Source organism: Brassica napus, chromosome C7 (assembly GCF_020379485.1).
Source record: "Brassica napus cultivar Da-Ae chromosome C7, Da-Ae, whole genome shotgun sequence".
Lineage (NCBI taxonomy): Eukaryota > Viridiplantae > Streptophyta > Magnoliopsida > Brassicales > Brassicaceae > Brassica > Brassica napus.
Genome location: NC_063450.1, coordinates 3,329,030 through 3,336,222, shown reverse-complemented (window position 1 = coordinate 3,336,222; position 7,193 = coordinate 3,329,030). Strand labels below are relative to the sequence as shown.

The 7,193-nt window shown below is 42.9% G+C and overlaps 2 non-coding genes across 2 annotated transcripts; one reads left to right on the top strand and one right to left on the bottom strand.

Moving 5' to 3' along the window:
* Window positions 1-809: 809 nt before the first annotated feature.
* Window positions 810-916, top strand: LOC125590814. Its single transcript, XR_007326816.1, has one exon. It is a non-coding gene; the product is annotated as a small nucleolar RNA R71 (small nucleolar RNA).
* A 3,303-nt stretch (window positions 917-4,219) lies between these two features.
* LOC125590793 lies at window positions 4,220-4,326 on the bottom strand. Its single transcript, XR_007326795.1, has one exon. It is a non-coding gene; the product is annotated as a small nucleolar RNA R71 (small nucleolar RNA).
* Window positions 4,327-7,193: the final 2,867 nt, after the last annotated feature.

Sequence of the window (7,193 nt, the reverse complement as noted above, 5' to 3'; positions counted from 1 at the left end):
TAGCTTTCATGGTTTCCTTTGGGTTTTGCTCAGATTTTCCAGGTAGAGAACCTTGTTGGCGATTTTGTTGAGTGTTCATGGCAGCAAACTGGTTCTCCAAAGCTCTGAACTTGTTGTTGAGCTCATTGTAGCTCCCATCAATCTTTGAGTGAAGGTTCTTCAACTCATAGCCAACATGCTTCTCACTTCTTGTTTGAGACTCCAGGATTTGTTTCAGTAGAGCTTCAGTGGTGTTGACCTGAGGAGTTGAGGTAGAGGGATTAGATTGCTGTTGGGAAGAATGGTTGCCCTTGTTGTTGAAACCAGGAGGAGGGTTTTGCTGAGGTTGATAGCTGCCTTGCTGATTATTCCGAGGCTGATAACCACTCTGTTGGTTGTTGGAATAGGATTTCTGTTGGTAGTTGTTGTACTGAAAGTTGGGCTCTTTCTTGTACCAGCTACCATTGTTGTTGATGAAACACAGCTCTTCCTGACCTTCCAAACCCTCAACTTCATGGACAACAACTGGTGTCTCTTGGCTTGGGTTGCCAACAAAGTGCAGCTGCTCTTGGGTAGCTTTGTCAGCAATGAGGATGTCTATCTTATCTTGTAGAGCCTTCAACTCCTTCCTCGTCTGCTTATCATCTGTTCTACTACCTCTGTCGTGGTCTCCACTGTAGACTGCATCACTTTTAACCATGTTGTCAACCAGCTCCTCTGCATCCTCCTCAGTTCTCCCCAAGAAGAACCCATTGCTAGCTGTATCCAGTCTGGCCCTGTACTTAGGAAGAGCACCACGGTAGAATGTGCTCAGCAAACTCTCCTTAGAGAAACCATGGTGTGGGCATTGAGCTTGGTAGCCCTTGAATCTCTCCCAGGCTTCACTGAATCCTTCCAAGCCCTTCTGTTGAAAGCTGGAAATCTCATTTCTCAGCTTAGCAGTTCTTGAAGTAGAGAAGAACTTCTCCAAGAATGCTCTCTTGCAATCATCCCAAGTGGTGATAGAGTCGCTGGGTAGAGACTTCTCCCACTGACGTGCCTTATCCCCCAAAGAGAAAGGGAATAGCTTGAGCTTTAAGGCATCTTCGGACACACCATTGGTTTTTGACAACCCACAGTAGCTGTCGAACCTGTCCAAGTGATCAAATGGATCCTCTAGAGCCAAGCCATGATACTTGTTGTTCTCGATCACGTTGAGGAGTCCTGATTTGATCTCAAAGTTGTTGGCTGCCACAGCGGGTGCTCGGATTCCCAATCTATGACCATGAATGTTGGGGCGATCGTAAGTGCCAATGGGTCGAGCTGCTCGCTGTTGGTTAGCTGGAGCATTGTTATTAGCGCCATTGACGCCTGCATCATGCTGATGAACGTCTCCCATATCAGTGTTCAGTCTTTGCAGTTGAGCCTGTTGCTCTTCTTCTCTTTTCTTTCTAGCACACTCTCTCTCTAAAGCTCTGATGTCTGCAGCTCGTGGAACTAGGTTTGATGGACCGTTGCTCCGCAAGTTCATACACCTGTAGAATAAGAGGAGGTGAAAAAGAGTCAGTAACAAAAGAAAATAAAAATGACTTAGTCTCAAGCAATTGACTAAATCTCAATGTTTAAATCTACTCAGAATTTGGCAACGGCGCCAATTTGATGTTAGGAGTTTTCAAGGCTCCTAAGACAAATGTTGTAGTATAAATGATTGTCGAACCAGTTCTGAGAGATATGAAAGCACCGAGAATGCAAGTAATCACTTAATCTAAGTGCAACTAATGGTTTTTAAAAGGTTTTTTTTAAACTATAACTAACTAAAAGGAATAACTAAATGATACTTTCTTAACTATGGGAAAAGAGAACTCATGGATATAGAGATTAGACCTCGGGTGATCAAGTTTCGAACTAAGGATGACAAACGATCAATCAAACTATCAACCTTAAGCTTAGACACAATCCTAAACAAACTCTATGTCTAGATGAATGTTCATTTACTAACACAATCCAAGCATCAAATGTCTTTGGTTGAATAATATGAAAGTAATCATAACTAGCAAGTCCAATGGCTATCTTAGCACCTCTAACAACAAATGTCTTTGGCAAAGTTGACATCTTGCATATTTCCATTATCTTATCCATTCATCCATGTGCATTTTGATCATATAGACTAGGATTTAGTCATGTTTAGGTTACATTTTGCATACATGAGTCTCTATCAGGTGTTGGAGTGCCACATGGAGTTCTTGGGGCTATTTGGATGCATTTGGAGCTCAAAGGAGGTGAAATATGTGATCATTGGACGAGCAGAGCATGGGAGCGAGGTTCTGCAGCGACGTCATGAGGTCGCTCCAAAGCACCTCTCAGAGCGACCTAGCTGGAGTGACCCCGTGAAGTCGCTCGCCATACTCACCCCGTGAAGCGACTTGCCCAGAGCGACGCGCCGAGGTCGCTCGCATCTCACACCCCTCTCGGAGCGACCTCCTAAAGCGACGCCATGAAGTCGCTCGCGTTCTCGTCACTCCGAACAGTCTTAGATGACCCTGGAGCGACCTCTCAGAGCGACCTATCAAGGTCGCTCCCGATCCAGATCGACCCGTTGGAGCGACACACCAAAGTCGCTCGGGACCTCTCGCCCGGAGACACCAAAAATCGGCCCTGGAGCGACCTTCCGGAGCGACACCTGCAAGTCGCTCCGCGTTATTTTGCTGCCGAAAATCATGACTTCTCAAGGACCTTTTTGCAATTTATTTTGGACGTTTTACATTTCTAAAACCTATGTTTTAAACATCTTTTGTAGCCAGGAGGCAGATTATCTTTTGATCTATTGAGAGATACACAAAAACTCTCTTGAGAAGTTCATCTCTTGGATTTTGATTGTTATGTTCTTGTGTTATTGTTGATTTCTTATCTATTTCTCTACATGATTAATCTGAAATCCAATATGGGTTTAAGAGGAATCATGGAGATTAGTGAGTAATCACCTTTTGAATTCATGGGTTAGGGAGATTAAGGGTGATTAGGTTAGTTCTAGGATGTTTTAGTGTAGATCATTCTTGTTCCTTGCTAGTAGAGTATTCTTAATGCATCTTCTGAGTTGGCCACTCAAAAGTTGATCAATAGGCATTTCCCACCCGAAAGGTGTTTGATGAAATGCCTGAGACAACTCTCCTAGGCTTTTAGTATACTTTGCCAAAGACATTTGTTGTTAAAGATGCTAAGATAGCTAATAGACTTGTTAGTAATGATTGCTTTCATATTATTCAACCAAAGACATTTGATGTTTGAGATATGTTAGCAAATGAGCATTCATCTAGACATAGAGCTTGCTTAGAATTGTGTCTAGGCTTAAGGTTGATAGTTTGATTGATCATTTGCCATCCTTAGTTCGATACTTGATCACCCAAGGTCTAATCCCTATGCCCATGAGTTCTCTTTTCCTTAGTCAAGAAAGTATCATTCTGTTATTGCTTTCTAGTTTTAGTCATAGCTTAAAACCCATCTAAATCATTGGTTGCACTTAGATTAAGTGAGTACTTGCATTCTCAGTGCTTTGATATCCCTCAGAACTGGTTCGACAATCACTATACTACAACATTTGTCTTAGGAGCCTTGAAAACTCTTAATATCAAATTGGCGCCGTTGCCAAATTCTGAGTAGATTTGAACATTGAGATTTAGTCACTTACTTGAGACTAAGTCATTTTTATTTTCTTTTGTTACTGATTCTTCTTCTTCACCTACCTTTAACTTTCAGGTGTATGAACTTGAGGAGCAGGGGTCCATCAAACCTAGTTCCAATAGTAGCAGACATCAGAGCTTTCGAGAGGGAGTGTGCTAGAGCTAGAAGAGAAGAAGAACAACAAGCCCACTTGCAGAGATTGGATATTGATATGGCAGCTCGACCCATTGGTACTTATGACCGCCCCAACATTCTTGGTCATAGACTAGGAATCCGAGCACCGGCTGTGGCAGCCAACAACTTTGAGGTCAAGTCAGGACTCCTCAACGTGATCGAGAACAACAAATATCATGGCTTGGCTTTAGAGGACCCATTCGATCACTTGGACAGGTTCGACATCTACTGTGGGTTGTCCAAAGCCAATGGTGTGTCAGAGGATGCCTTAAAGCTGAAGTTATTCCCTTTTTCTTTGGGGGATAAGGCACGTCAGTGGGAGAAGTCTCTACCCAGCGACTCTATCACCACTTGGGATGAGTGCAAGAGAGCATTCTTGGAGAAATTCTTCTCATCCTCAAGAACTGCTAAGCTGAGAAATGAGATCTCCAGTTTCCAACAGAAGAACTTGGAAGGATTCAGTGAAGCCTGGGAGAGATTCAAGGGCTACCAAGCTCAATGCCCACACCATGGTTTCTCTAAGGAGAGCTTGCTGAGCACATTCTACCGTGGTGCTCTTCCTAAGTACAGGGCCAGACTGGATACAGCTAGCAATGGGTTCTTCTTGGGGAGAACTGAGGAAGATGCAGAGGAGCTGGTTGACAACATGGTAAAGAGTGATGCAGTCTACAGTGGAGACCACGACAGAAGCAGTCGAACAGATGATAAGCAGACGAGGAAGGAGTTGAAAGCTCTACAGGATAAGATAGACATCCTCCTTGCTGATAAAGCCACACAAGAGCAGCTGCACTTTGTTGGTAACCCAAGCCAAGAGACACCACCTGTTGTCCATGAGGTTGAGGGTTTGGAAGGTCAGGAAGAGCTGTGTTTCATCAACAACAATGGTAGCTGGTACAAAAAAGAGCCCAACTTTCAGTACAACAACTACCAACAGAAATCCTACCCCAACAACCAACAGAGTGGTTATCCGCCTCGAAACAACCAGCAAGGCAGCTATCAACCTCATCAAAACCCCTCATCTGGTTCCTCTGCTCCTCAAGAGAGCAGCACTGACACCCTGCTGAAACAAATCTTGGAGTCTCAGACTAGAAGTGAGAAGCATGTTGGTTATGAGTTGAAGAACCTTCATTCCAAGATTGATGGGAGCTACAATGAGCTCAACAACAAGTTCTCACATCTTGCTTCTACAGTCAAGAATTTAGAGAATCAGTTTGCTTCCATGAACACTCACCAGACTCGCCAGCAAGGATCTCTACCTGGAAAATCTGACCAAAACCCCAAGGAGGCCAAAGCTATCACCCTTAGGAGTGGTAAGCAGTTACCTCCTACAACCCTCACCAGGGATGCTGAGAAACTAGGTGAAGAGGTGGCCATCAACTTAGATGATGAAGTGGTGATTGTTGATGAGAAAATCAATGATGAAATCTTGGAGAAGATTGTGGCAGCCAAGGGTAAAGGAAAGGTTGGGGAAGAGAAGAAAACAGTGAAGGATGGTGAAGTTCTTGCTCCAGCAAGTGAGAATTCTTTTGTTCCTCCTCCCTATGAACCCAAACTACCATTCCCTGGTAGATTCAAGAGGCAGCTGCTAGAGAAGTACAAGGCTTTGTTTGACAAGCAAATGAGTGAAGCTCAGGTTGCAATGCCCATCATCGATGCTTTCATGTTGATTCCTCAATACAACAAGTTCCTGAAAGATGTTGTAGCTGCAAAGAAGAAGGAAATGGAAAGCATGATGATTCTTACCCATGAGTGCAGTGCCATCATCCAAAGGCTTGATGTTCCAGAGAAGTTAGAGGATCCAGGATGCTTCACACTACCTTGTGCTCTTGGACCTATGGTATTTGAGAAATGTCTCTGCGATTTGGGAGCTAGTGTCAGCGTGATGCCTTTGTCTGTTGCAAAGAAGCTTGGATTCACTCAGTACAAGAAGTGTAGACTCTCTCTGGTGTTAGCTGATCGTTCAGTGAAGTACCCTGTGGGCATCTTAGAGGACCTACCTGTGAAGATTGGAAGGTATGAGATACCTACAGATTTTGTGGTGCTTGAGATGGGTGAGGAGGCTCAGGACCCATTGATTCTTGGAAGGCCATTCTTAGCTACAGCAGGAGCAATTGTTAAGGTGAAAGAGGGCACGATTGATCTCCATTTGGGTAAAGGGCATGTTCTCCACTTTGACATCAAGGAGAAAATGAAGAAACCAACTGTGTTCGGGCAAGCCTTCTACATTGAAGAGATGGGCACTCTTACTGATGAGCACCTTGAAGAGTTACCACCTGAGGACGACGAGGAGGGAGCATCTCCCTCTACTCATTCTCCATAAAAGGTAACCCACTACTTTCCCTTGTATATACCATTTCGTTTTTGCATTTTAGTTTTCTCTTTTTGGGTATCTCTCTCCTTGACAACACAGAGACTGTGTCATTTAAGTTTGGGGGAGGTACCAAGTATTTGATCACGTTTGCTTTGATGATTTTGAGTCTCATGCATTGCATTATACATATATATTTGCATAAAAAAAAATCATTTAGTTTGCATCATTGGCATTTCTAGGAGAGTCTAGAGCATATAGGTTGCATTTACTTGCATTGGGAGCAATGATTTGAAATGCCTTGTAAAGAACATTACTTTGCACCTGAATAGCTTATGCACCTCTCAAAAACACTTGTATGCTTCGAGCTTTGAAGACTCTTCCTGAAACTTGTTGATTGCTGAAACTCAGTCTTTGAAGCCAACTACAACCTTATTTGAACTGAACGAACTTAATGCTTCTTGCTCATGGTCCCTTGCGTACTGAGTCATGGCTATACACATTTGAGTTGTCACATCCTTTATGCCAATCTTATTTTGACAAACTCTAGTGGTAGACCACTCCCAAAACTTTTCCCTTATTTTAAGCTTTCATTGTTTGATGAGTGAGGCCTTCTTCGGAAAGTCTTACATGTGCATAATGTTGAGAGTATCGGGAACGACAATGCTTGATCTTCATTCTTGCTAGATTGGGCACTCTATTGTCTAGCTATAGGTGGGGGGGGGGGGTGAGAGTTGTGATTATGATTTGGGAGCAATGAAAAAGGAAAAGAAATGACTCTTTGTGTTTAAGTGAATTGTCTTACTGGGATAAGTAGAAAAACCTCTAGCTCAAGTTATGAAAAGTCTTGGCCCCCATTTAAAAAAAAAAAAAAAAAAAAAAAAAAAAAAATAAAAAAAAAAAATAAAATATGAAAAGAAAAGAAAAAAAAGAAAAAGGGGCTAGCAAAGTTGTTAGGAGCTAAGTAATGTTTTGAGGTTGTGAAAAATCCCTTGTAGATTTCAAAGAGAAGGAGTTAATGTTCTTAGGATCTTTTGGTGAGAGATGTGAGTTGGGTTTGACATTTGAGAATGAT